This window comes from Tyto alba, unplaced genomic scaffold (genome assembly GCF_018691265.1).
Source record: "Tyto alba isolate M040663 unplaced genomic scaffold, T.alba_DEE_v4.0 Super-Scaffold_21, whole genome shotgun sequence".
Classification (NCBI taxonomy): domain Eukaryota; kingdom Metazoa; phylum Chordata; class Aves; order Strigiformes; family Tytonidae; genus Tyto; species Tyto alba.
The window spans coordinates 4,823,210-4,835,542 of record NW_024881295.1 but is presented as its reverse complement, the minus strand read 5'-3'; the positions used below and the strand labels follow the sequence as shown (position 1 = coordinate 4,835,542).

General features: G+C 45.3%; 1 protein-coding gene across 1 annotated transcript in view; it reads right to left on the bottom strand.

Moving 5' to 3' along the window:
* The window catches only part of LOC104358588 (potassium voltage-gated channel subfamily KQT member 1), a 503,557-nt gene that overhangs the window by 17,183 nt on the left and 474,041 nt on the right, over positions 1-12,333 (bottom strand). The gene's annotated exons all lie outside the window — the stretch shown is intronic.

The following is a 12,333-nucleotide window of genomic DNA, read 5'->3' as shown; positions in this document are numbered from 1 at the left end:
TTATATGATGAAATGTATTTTTTAAAAAGCCCTCTTTTCTCAGCAGCTAGATGGGCTTGATACACAATGGGAAGATTCATTCCTGAAGGTAGCTCCAGCATATGAAACAAATCCCTACGTATCACAGTCTAAAAGATCTATTTTACATGAAATAGCAACTGAGGCATCGCCTTTACCTTGGGAAAAGATCATTCTGCTTCCTGATTTATGAAGGCTGTACTTCTCACTGCTCTGCTCCCCTCCTCACCGTGCCCACAAACCCTCTGGGGAGAGGAGAAAAATACGTCTGCAGTGAAGGAACCTAGATATTACCAGTGTAACTAAAGGACATTAATAATGGAAAACCAATGCAAAGAGCACAACAAAAACACAAGCAGGAGAAAAATGAGCATGTTGGTGTGTGGAAAAAGAGCTATACAAGGTCACAGTTTAAGACATGCGAAAGTCTGGCGTGCATTGTTCACCAAGCTATGGATGGGATCTGGGGACAGAAGCAGGGGTCCGTAGCCAGCTCTGACCAGACCCTGAATCCCCCCAAAACCGCAGACATGGAAGTGAGCATGGAAAGCAACCCCCTCTGCTTTCTCACTGTCACAGCCCTGAGGTCCTGTTGAGACCCAGGGTACTGCCATGCTGTTTTCTACCCGGTTTCTTCTCCACATGGTGCAATCTGGGCTGGACATACTGGTATTGGCTCTGCATGAAGCGCCTGCTTATGGGGGGTTGGGTGCTTGGGAGGATGGTAAGATGATATCAAAGCTTTACACAAAACCTCATGACAGTAGTCACAGGTGAATTGCACTGCTCACATTTTTCTCCACAAAGAAATCAGAAGAAAGAACAAATTACCCATGACTTGCCCACTCCCCTTGAATGGGTCCCTGCTGCAGAAAGTGACCTTGCCAGATACCTCCAACAGGCCTCGAAAACCAGGATAATATTCAGCTCACTGCTGCTGGAATATTCTCCCTCTCTTGCCACCACGGATGCTATCTGTAGCACATGGCGATAACCTTCATGCACGGAAGTCAGGGTGGATCCCAGAAGGGGCAGCAGGGAGAAACGTGGTCTTTTCAGCTGGCTGAATGTACAGTCTACAGCCATGTTGCAATTTATATGATTTACATTTATTCATTTATATGGGTACAATTCACAACTCTCTTTGGGGTGCAGTTAAACCTGAATTCTAGTTCCAGGTGTGGCTTCAGGAATCAGGGCAGTTATAGACCAGCAACAGATGCAGACAGTGCAGACTCTTGCATGAGTGAATAAACACCAGGATACCCTGAAATCCCACTGTTTACCAGAGAACCTTGCATCATGAATGTCTGTGGATCTCTACTGGGGCTAGGGTTAGGCATGAAATAATGAACCACTATTGTCCTTTCTGTTTCACATATATTTGTGAGCTGGTGGAAGACAAATGTTGGACACACGTGTGCCGTCAGCTGCTCCAGTACACTTCAGGAACATCATTCTTTCTATTCCTGCTGTTAATTCAGCAACGTGCCCTGCCAATAAACCATTGCAATAGCTGCCTCATGGGTCATCATTACTACACAAGACGAGGCAGCTTGCCAACACCAGAGAACTTAGCCACCAACCACGGATGCTCTGGGACAGCCAAATTCTCATGGGCAATAGCAGCCCCTTTCTGAACCGATGTCCTATCCTACTGGAGTGTCCCGGGGCTGAAGGGTTAAAGCATGCTTCCCATACTTCTGGAACCACAGCTGATCAACCCAAGGGTTCAGGCTGATAACAGTCCTACTGTTTTGTGCGTGCTGTTCTGGTCTTTCCTTTGCCATGTCTCAGCCCGTGTGAGCTGCTAGGCAAGGCCCATCACTGTCTTCTCAAGGTTACAAGGTAGGCCTGAGGTGGCCTCCAGCCAAATCATCATATCTCCAGTGCTCACGTCCAGAGAGATGCATGAAGGTAAACAGCTTGAACAACTGTGTACTCACTGGACGTTGAGCCAGAGTTTTCTGGTTTATTACTCTTTCGCAGACAGATCAAGGGAAAAAGTCAAGTATCCCATAATAACTTGGAAAATACCCCAGTGCACTGCTCAAGGCTGTGGGATGTGCCCTCACAGAAAAGCCCATCACCTAATACAGCCCTGTTGTTGGCACACCATGCAATTAAACTTAAGCACCACTTAAGACTTTGGAGGCTTAAACTCAAGAATGCCATGCCCAGACAAATTCTGCTGTAAAGACAAAGTCCAAGTGACTTAGGCTGATTTGTAGATTAAAATGGAAATGCCCTCACTGTACTGATTACTTATGCCATTTTGTTTTGTTCTTCACTTTTGAAGAGAACCGTTGTGCGAGCAAACAGAGCTTCAGTTTTCTTGTTGAAACTCCTGACGCCAGTGATCCTCCACTTACATGCAAAGCAAAGCTATGTGTAAGTCATAGGGTCAATTTGTTTACCTTGCCTGTGGCAAGAGTTGGGTTCATCAGGTTAATTTCAGTAGTTGTTAAAAGGTCTTGAAATTTTTTCTTCTGTCATATGGCTTTTGCTTTTTTTTCAGAGTGGGGGGTAACCATGGACTTGTTCAAAACATAATGAAGTAAACAACATTTTTCTGCATCAAGCTCATCCTGCAAATTAATTCATTTGCATTTCTAGCGCTTTCAAGGGAAGTCATACAGATGTGAACAGTTATTTAAGGATTTTAAGGGTTATGGTTCACATCATCCAAAATTGATTCCAGGACTACTCATTCACAGAAAAGGGAAAAATGAAGGTGGGCATGCTGGTGTGTTGAGAAAAATGGGGGATTTTTAATTAAAAAGAATTATTTTACAGCTGCTCTTATTTATTTAAGTTTAAAGCCTCTGGGCACATCCACACTGATCTGTTGTGAATTGCTTCTTTGTTGCTGGTTCTAGCAAAGGTGATTTCATATTGCTGATTCATCTAATGGGTTTGGACTATCCTTGTTATCCTTTCAGATAACAGACCATTGAGCCTGCAAACAAGTTTGCTGTCTGCTGCCATCAGCTCATTTACTTCAGATTTCTAAAACTGAGTAGTTCTAGTTTTTGGGGCTTGTGTGTATAGAAAAAGTGAGAACTTCATGTAGATCAGAGCAGCAAAATACTCTTTTAGTCAACAGCCAGCACGTCTTAAATGTTGATAATAAGAACTAGTCCTGCATACAGGAACAAGTTAATCCTGAGATAACTCTCTCAATAATTTGCCATTAACCATGGCTATTGATTCTGCTGCCTGGTGTTGGGTAAAATTACTATGTAAAAAACTCACAGTGGCAATAGCAACAAAGTACAGTGTTTTCTGGCAGACTCTGCAAGACCCTTCAATGCAGGAAGCAATAGATTATAAACAAGTTTTATTTTAATCCCTGCAGGACATATTGTGAGAGTCCAAGAACAAGACCTATTTTTCTCAAAGCCCTCCAGAGAAAAAAGTTCTTGAGGTCCCAATACAATATCAAAGAGATCAGCCAGTAAAGAAAAACTATCTGTTCCTGGCAAGACATCAAAACATTTCCCACAAGTTTATAGTTGTCCAACTGATCATCAAAGAAAAGAGTTTTGGTTGGGTTTGGGACTTTTTAGTGCCAAGAGGTGTTATTGATTCTGAGATGCCTGGTATTTTCAAGTATGCCAGCCAAAGGACTGCTGAGGGACACAAATGGTCCTTACTATGTGAAATGTGTTATCTCTGCGCTATTTTATGCATAAACTGGTCTTTCCGTGAGCAAAATGCTTAGTGGCGTGCCGAATGCAGGCAGCTATTATGCACACAGAAGCTTCTATTTGCACGTCCCACTGTGCAGACAAAAAGTGAGCATAAATATATTTCCTGTGAAAAAACCCTAATGTCTAATTCTTAAAAGTACCTGAGTCCATTAATTTCTACTGTACTCACCACGAACCCATCACAGTGGTTTGTTTTCACACTTTTTTAGGTAGGGAAATATCTTCCTCTGAAGCAGTGAGAGATTTAGTGGCAGAGATAATTTGTGTTTTAGCTGTGAAGGGATCCAGGAGCCAGCATTATAATCTGTGATTTGTAATACTGTAAAGCAGAGGAGCTCGAGCCATCTTGTGCCACATATAAATGCAGAAAAAAAAGCCCTACACTGTATGACTGAAGCTTCTACAACATTAACTCTGTCACTGGATGAATCTAAATTTCTAGCTGCCCTAGTAAGCACGCTTAGTAAGAAATGCATAATTTACCAAAAATGCAGTGTTTTCGCTGATTTAGCTTCTGCCAAGTTGATGAGGGAAATAGTGGTGAAACTCTGTTTATGCCTGTCTCAGTGGAGTTTACCAGAGCTTATGGCAGCAGTGGTTCTGAGAAGTGTGGAACTAAGGAAGCCAGCTTTCCTGTGGCACTGATGGCTGGATACGTGGGTTCTCCCTCCGCCGCCCCCTCTCTCTTTTCTTCTCTCTGTTCCCATCTCCTGCCCTGCTCGCTCTGCTGTCCCCAGGCCAGAAACAAAGGGCTGATGGAGTGGCAGTGGGCAAGGGATGGCTGCAGGGGAGCAGCCCTGCTCCGCTCCCCACGCTGGGTCACCCAGCAGCCAGGGACAAATGCAAACGCCCGGCGGGTTTGCTCGCAGACACTGTGCGTGCTGGGCTGGGAGCTGGGGTTTCAAACTCGGTGGGGGTTCAAAGAAAAGAAGCCAGAAGCAGAAAGGAGTCTTCTGGCTCTAAATTAAACCTTCATTTGGAAGGTCAGCTGCAAATGCTTCAGATCTCCTAGACAGTCATGAGGTCAAGCTGTGGCTGGGAAACCATCAGCCACGGGCAGGGCTGTGCAGGAGGGCTGGAGAGGGCTCTCTGCTGAAGGGTGCTCCTGCCTGTGAAAAACACAGTATCTCTGGGAGGACAAGCACAGGTATTTTGGCAAATCCTCCTTGATGTCAGCTTAGGCTTTAACTCAGATGACGCTGTAAGGCCATTTCCCTCTTCACTCACAGCCTTGCCATCCAAGTGGAGACGATTTATGGTCCATATTTGCCCTTCACACAGGCTAGCAGTGTGTCTGCTTCTCTGAGATGACCAAAGCGGTTGCTTGAATGCTGACAATCCTCCAGCCAGAAAGGCTGCAGGTCCTTCCCACTACCTCTCCCTCTCCCCTGACTTCCCTCCCACCCTCCCACAAGTCATTTGCGGAGCATCTCAGTTCCCAGCAGCACAAAACAAATGCTGCTTTGGCAATAAACACACAGCTGTTATGAAACACCATTCAGAGGCTGACGCTTACACATGACTTTGCAGAGTTACTGGAGTAACCACAACACCTGTGCTAACTCTGCAGCACACTCATTGCCACCCCTGGGTGCCTGTTGCCCTCCTCTCTGTGTCTCAAAGACCTTATCCTGGTCCTTGTACCTCCTGAGCTGGAAGTGCTGATGCTAGATGGCTGTTTGGGCTTCTGCACTGCTGTAGCTGGGTGTGAGCAAGCCCCCAGTGAGCTGCACGGGGCAAGCCCACAGGAAGGCTGCTTCCAGCGTGGCTGGCCCAGACACTGGGAAAAATCCGTCCCCACGACTGTTTTGTGCACATTGGGCTTCTGAGCCATCCCCTGGCACAACCCACCCACCCTAAATATATCCCAGACAAAAATACTGGCAGTCCCAATGTTCAAAACCTGCCACTTAAAGGTCATGCTCCTATAGAAACGATGTCTTTAGCGAGGCTGCAGCCCATCTCACTTCAGAATAGAGGAGATTTCAGAAGAGCTCAGCTCTGACAATAGGCAACGCTTACTTGAAGCGTTGCCAAAAGTTTGATGAGTTATTATTTTTGAAAAGCTCCTCTGCCATAGCGGCCCTGTTGTCCTCTTAAATGCAAATGTTTCTGTCAGCTGTCACAAAGAGTGCTGCCATTTTACTGCAGCGGTAGGAAGCCCAGGCTGTTGAGATAGGAGCCGGAGTTTGGCAGGAGATCTGTGTTAGTAGGGAGCGAAAAAAAATACTAAGGTGGAAACGGGCCAGCAGGAAAATTACACTGTACTGAGAAAGCAGCGCTGCAAAATTTATGAAAGCAAGGGGGCAAGCTCTTTTCAAATGTCTGCCCTTATGAGAGTAAGGTAGAGGCAAATGATTTGCTGGGAAGTTAGCTTGCTTGGTGTGAAAGTTGGTTCATGGTGGTCTCTGCTTTTAGGCATGGCAGGGAGTTTCGTAAATGGCATGAAGAAAATTCCATCTTCCAGAGCAGAGCATGTAGTTTTGCAGATTGCTGTGAATGCTGACCCTCAAAACTGATTTTAACTGTATTTCATCCTCAGTGAATCAATCTGCATTCCTCGTGACTAAATTCCTGGGAAATCAACACCACGGAGAAATTCAGCCAGTGATTTTCACAAACCCGTTTCCTATGCAAATAATGTCTTTGCAAGGGACTTAATGAGATTTTATTTTACTGCACATTTTTTTTCATGTATGCTAGTCATTTGAAATGGCAAATTACTCAGCTCTGGATATGCAATACTTAAACAATAGAAGGGTTGAAAAGTTTTTCTGTAAATGGTTTTGACTGAATTATACTGCTTACTGATTTGTTTTCAGTGACATAAAAGGTATTCAGAATTTTCTACTTTCCTTTTAAAAACAAAGTGCAGTTAACACCCTAAATTTACAGCTTTTCGTTTTTTAAAGCCTTTTACTGAAAGTGTGTTTATTTTAACCAAATACTTTTTCTAAGGAATTAAAAAGTTACTTTTGAGTTTTTATCAAAAAGGAAGAAAACTAATGGAAAATTGATAAAAATAAGGGATTCCTCCCCACTCCTCTGTCCCATTCATAATTGCCATTTTTTTTTAATCAGCTGAGCAACAACAGCAAATAAAAGCCTGAATCTCAAGCTTCTGTGACTTAAACCAACAACATGCATGACAAAGTGTGTAATTACACTAGATTTGCACACTTTTTAAAGAGGTAAAAACTCTTGGCCTTTTGCCACATCTTACAAGGTAGGAGAGGGGTCAGGGACAGCTCAGGGTGATTGCTGGGGGGGCACTGCACAACCTCCCACCCGCCTCAATAGGCGTAGGCTCAAGTTACTTGCCCTGCCTTTCCTCTTGCATCTATCTATCTATCTATCTATCTATCTATCTATCTATCTATCTATCTATCTATCTATCTATCTATCTATCTATCTATCTATCTATCTATCTATCTATCTATCTATCTATCTATCTATCTATCTATATTTCGTTTTCCCATTTACTTGTTTTAACAGTGCAACTGGCTACACTTTTCACACTTCAGTTCATGATTTAAAATGTCATTTTTCATTTGTCCAACAAAATTTTGAATGCAGTTTAATCCTTCCCCACCCCAGACCTGTGCTGTCTGTAACAGGAATAATGTTTAGGATTCAATTCATACTCCACCAGGCAAATATAATCAAAGTTACTGCAGGCTCTGATACCGGGGATGGTGGGGAAAACAAAAAACAAAGGGAAAAATCCCCAAACAAGCAACTCTCTCCCCACCCGCCCACCCCCCCACCCCCCAGCTCTTTTCTGGGACAAAACAGAGCATTTTGTACTCCACTGAGCTGGTGTGGCTGCAGTGCTGGCCGTGGTTTTGTGTGCAGGTACAGCAACCTGCTGCTTCTGCTAAACAATCTGGGGGAGCCCCACGATTTTGGGGATGAAACTCCCCCGGGAAGAGCAGACGGACACCTCTCCCTGGCCTAGCACAGGGGGGATTGCTTCTCTCTGCCCCTGGCCTGCCATGGTCAGTGCATGCTCAGGGGTGTGTGTGTATTTATTACTAGGAAAGTATTTAAAAAAAAAAAAAAAAGGAAAAAAAAAAAGGAAACATTTTAGGGACTGCACAGAAAACGGCGTGAGAGTTGCTAGAGCAGTGTGCATACGCTCGAGAGGAATCCCTTTCAGTTCCTCTTTTCTTCAGCTTTATTTAAAAAGGTTTGAAGGCTGGTTTAATTACGAAAACCAGCTCTCTAGACACCAAACAAAACAGCAGCCTAGCCTAAGTTGGCACCAAGACAGATGCATATTTTGCTCACTTCTCCATGCCAATCGGCTGTAGCTCATCCAGTATGTCAATCCAAGTTGGCTGTCTGAAATCCAAGTTTAGTGGCCTGAAAATATCCTGGTCCGGCTTTGTTTCATGTGGTAAACAGCTTGTTCAGTCTATTTCTTCAACGTTCAAAACAAAAATCAAAACCCCAGAAAAACCCGTTACTACATGTTATGGTAATAGCCTCTCTTTGCACTTCACCCCACTGCAGGATTTCCCTTTTTTTTTTCTCTGTATATGCTGACTATGAAATGCTGGCAAAACACATCGCTTTTTTAAAGATAGGCCTGATTCTGCCAGGCACTGAGCAATGGTGAATGGGTTCGGAGTTAAGAGTGAAACGACCGAGTCCTGCAACAAAAACATTGGGGGGTGTTTAGCACTTGCAGCTCTGCCAGCTCCTCCAAGATGCCTGGCCATCTCCTAGACTCAGCTAAAATTGCTAGCAGCCACCTGTGGGAGCAGGCAGGTCTCAGGGACAGTGGTTTTGCAAAGCCTGGCCTTGCAAAGCCTGGTCTGCTCAGGGCTTTTCAGAGCCCAGCAGCTTCTTGGGGTCCAGTGTCCTCCCTGCCTCTCTCCCCTCCTCCCCCCAAGGTTTTGAAGGACAATGCACGTAAGGCAAGAATGGCAAGCGGTATCAGAGAGGGTTTATCATGATTTAGTACTGATGCAAAATCCCTCCTCTCCCTTTACCCCCCGCTCTGCTGTTTTAGTACAAATAAAGGGGCCCAGGCTCCCTCGTCAGCCAGCAGGATCGGGACTGCCAAAAGAAAACAAATCCAATGCGGGGAGGCTGCCCACAAAGCACAGCTTAGTCAGTATTGCAGAGATGAGAAAAAAACAAACAGCCTCCCGAATGCCAGTGATGGAATATGGTTTCCTTGATAATTAAATTCAAGCAAGGACTCATCTCTCCTGGTTTTCTACTGGCTATTTCCTCCCGAAGGAAATTGAACGTCTCTGAAAACCTAAAATCGGGTCTCCACTTGCCAGCTTCCTCAGCAGAAGCAACAGCTTTTCACAGGGTACAGCTAAACCCCATGGAGATGATTAACAAGTCAGTCATCTAGTTTCCACCTTTTCTGATAGCTTTGCAATTGACCCTGTGTTTACTGGTATATTTAAGGGTCAGTGGAGAAGAAAAAAAGATAGATAGAATGTGAAGGGATGAAATAGATATATATATAGCTTGTGAAAAGGTTAGAAATGTCAGAGAATCTGGAGAAATCCCTAGGAAATCAAGAAATATCCCTTTCTTCTCCTACCTTCCTAGTGAGAAGTTATATGGTGTTCAAACAAGGGAAGAGCATGTCACCTTTTAATTATCATAATTTATGTGCTTTATATGAGCACTTCATATAGTAGAAGTGTTGGGCAAATACTAACTTTGACTCATCTGAACCTTTGGCTTAAAACACAGAAACCTGGGAGGTGTGGGGAAGAAACCATTGGGAGAAGAGACTCAGTTCCAGCTATTTACCCCATCAGTGAGCCTGACTACAGAAAAAGATAGTCAACTGTGGAGATTAATTCAGCTGTGGTAATGACACTGCAAAGTCATACGTGCTATGCTGCCGTGTGCTTTTAGCCCCAGGGCAATCCCATGCTTTTATATTTGCACTCAGAGACCAAAAGATCAAGAACTGATTAACTGTGAGCAGCCTCTGTCCACCTTGGTCTGCGGTATCTGGGCTTTTCTGAATGCGCCTTTCCTCCTCCAAACTGCAAGGCAGGGAAACGGTGTGGGTGCCGCATCTACCTCAGGGCAGCGTCTCTGTTAAACTTGGCGGGTTGGTTTAAAAGCGAATCACTAGCGACAGGCGAGCAGCCGTGCCCTGCCATGCCTGCGTGCGCTGGCTGGGGTGGAGGGGTGCAGATGAAGCATTGCTGTCCCGTTCCCTGAAAACGGAGTGTTTTGGAGACCGGGGTTATCTGTCACGCTGCTGAACAACAGCCGGGGGAGAGGGCTCGGGGGGAGCGGGGTTGGGGGGGGAAGGCAACCCGGGCAGCTCTGGGAGGCACCGTGCATGCACAGCCCAGGGGACCCGCCAACCCGCCATCCAGCAGAGCCCGGCGCAGGGCGGGCTGGGTTAATCCCCACCACAACACACACTTCCCCTTTCCCCTCCCCCAGCAAGAAAAAAAAAAACATATTTCCTACGAGGGGATGATGCCTTTGTAGTGTTCTGAGCAACTCTCCCAGTGGCCACGGGATTTTCTAGGTATCTGGGCTGGGAGACTTTGAAAGCATGTGTTTTTCCACTGAAAAGCATTCTCAGTATCTCGTGGCTTCGCATGCAGTTTAAATTGCTCCAGTGAGGAACATGTAGATTCACTGGGCTTCTGTACTAACTGAATAGGATAGCAGCACTGAGGGTTAGGCTCCTAAAGGGCATCTGCCTATTTGCAGGCACTTATCAGGAAATGCACATCACCACATAGAGACATATGGGTGGATTGAGAAAATGACTGGTTGCTGGATGAGTCCGATAGACCTTTTATCTCTTGGGACAGAGGACTCATGATACTCTGCCTGCTGAAACTCACAGGCATTTTATTCCTTTTCTACTTTCCAGTAAAAATAGCAGCAGCATCTGATAGTCGAGGAAAGAGAATGAGGAAGAGGAGAGGAGAAGGAGAAGGGCAAAGAAAGGAGGAAAGGAGATGGGTGTTATTTGCTGGTGAAATCTTAGCAGGGTGACTTGGTGTTACTTCACTGGAACTGGAAATTCTCTGCTCCCACCTTCAGGGAGGGGATGGCAAAGACTGAGTGAGCAGAGATCAGCCCTGGATGAGGAGGGGGGTTGCTGTGTCACTGCCTGGCAGCCCCGGCCCGGTAAGGTGTAGGCAGCTGGGATGTGGAGGGCCAGTCCTCGTCAGCAGGAGGGTGGCAATGGGAACATGGCTCCTGGAGAGCTGTGGGACCCTCAGAGCTCAGCGATGTGAACCCATCTCTGACACAGGAACCATTTGATACTAACCAGAGACAAAGGCAAAGGTAACTTGCCGCCCTGGGTGCAGAAATACAGCTTTATTTAACAAGAGGCACAGACATCCAGAGGATAGAGAGGCTTGCCAAACTGAGGCTTTTTTCTTTCTCAGCAATACCTGGCATTTTTTTTTTGTCCGGATGCTGTCCATCCACAAAGGCTGGCCCCCTTCTCTGCTCTCAAGTTTCCCCTCAGGATTCAAATCTTAACACCTCTAAATGTAACTTGGCTTCCTTCCTAGAAGGAGCGGGCCTATGGGAAAGGGGCTACACAGTAGCAACACCTTGGTTCAGCATGGAGAACAAACCTGCAAACCTTTTCAAGACCAAACGCTGGGGTGATGGGCATTTGCCATTATACAGGAGAGGGATTTTATGAAGATGGTGGGCAAGCTCAGCTGTCACCCATTGCAGGGGGGACAATAAAAACTCTGCTTTGGGAGTGAAAAAACAGTTTACTCTCACTGAAACCACACCAGTCAGCTTGCAACACAAAGGTTAACAGATTTTCATTAAGATCTCTGAAACCGTGAGGTTTCTTAGTTTTATTTTTGTGCTCGCTTTTCAGGAGCATAACAAAAAATCCCCTCCTGGTTTTGGAGCACTTGAGCTGTAGAGCTTTTAGTCTTTTCACTGCAATCATATGGACGAGGAAGGTCCTTATTTCGAAAGAAAGCTGAGATTCTTGCACAATCATTTCCCCCACAGGAGTTTGTGCCCTAGCCCCCACTCCCAATCTCAACCCCAGTCCACCAAGTATCTTGAGACTTGCAATTAAGTCTGTTGGCAATATAATTGTGATGGTTGGCAACCCAGTATCACTGGAGGAGCTTCCACTCCCGTAGCTGAAGGATCTGGGCTCCCTCTCTATTTCACATCTGCACCCATGTAGAGGGCATAGTGTTCCTTCTTCGTATAATAATGTCTGATTTGCACAGTAATCTCAGCTGTGGAATGGAAATGTCTCTTCTGGCTCAAGTTGTGAGCTATTAAAAATCTGGCAGATCCCATGCTAGAGGTGACTGCATTTCAGTGGTGGGAAAAGTGATTTTCTTATTGTTCTGGCACGGTTCTTATAAACTGAACTTCTATAACATTTCTCTTGGAGATCCATGGGAGTTTTTGCCTTCTTTAGTCCTGTGGTGCAGGGCCATCAGTTTGTAAAACGCTAAAAGAATGACTGAGAGGAATGCTATAATGAGGTTTGTTTGTCAGATACATTTTTTTTGTCCTTATGTTTGGTTTCCCTTGAGATAATCAGAGTTGACTTTTGCATCTCACACTTGAATCTTTTTCAAAACTGTGCTCA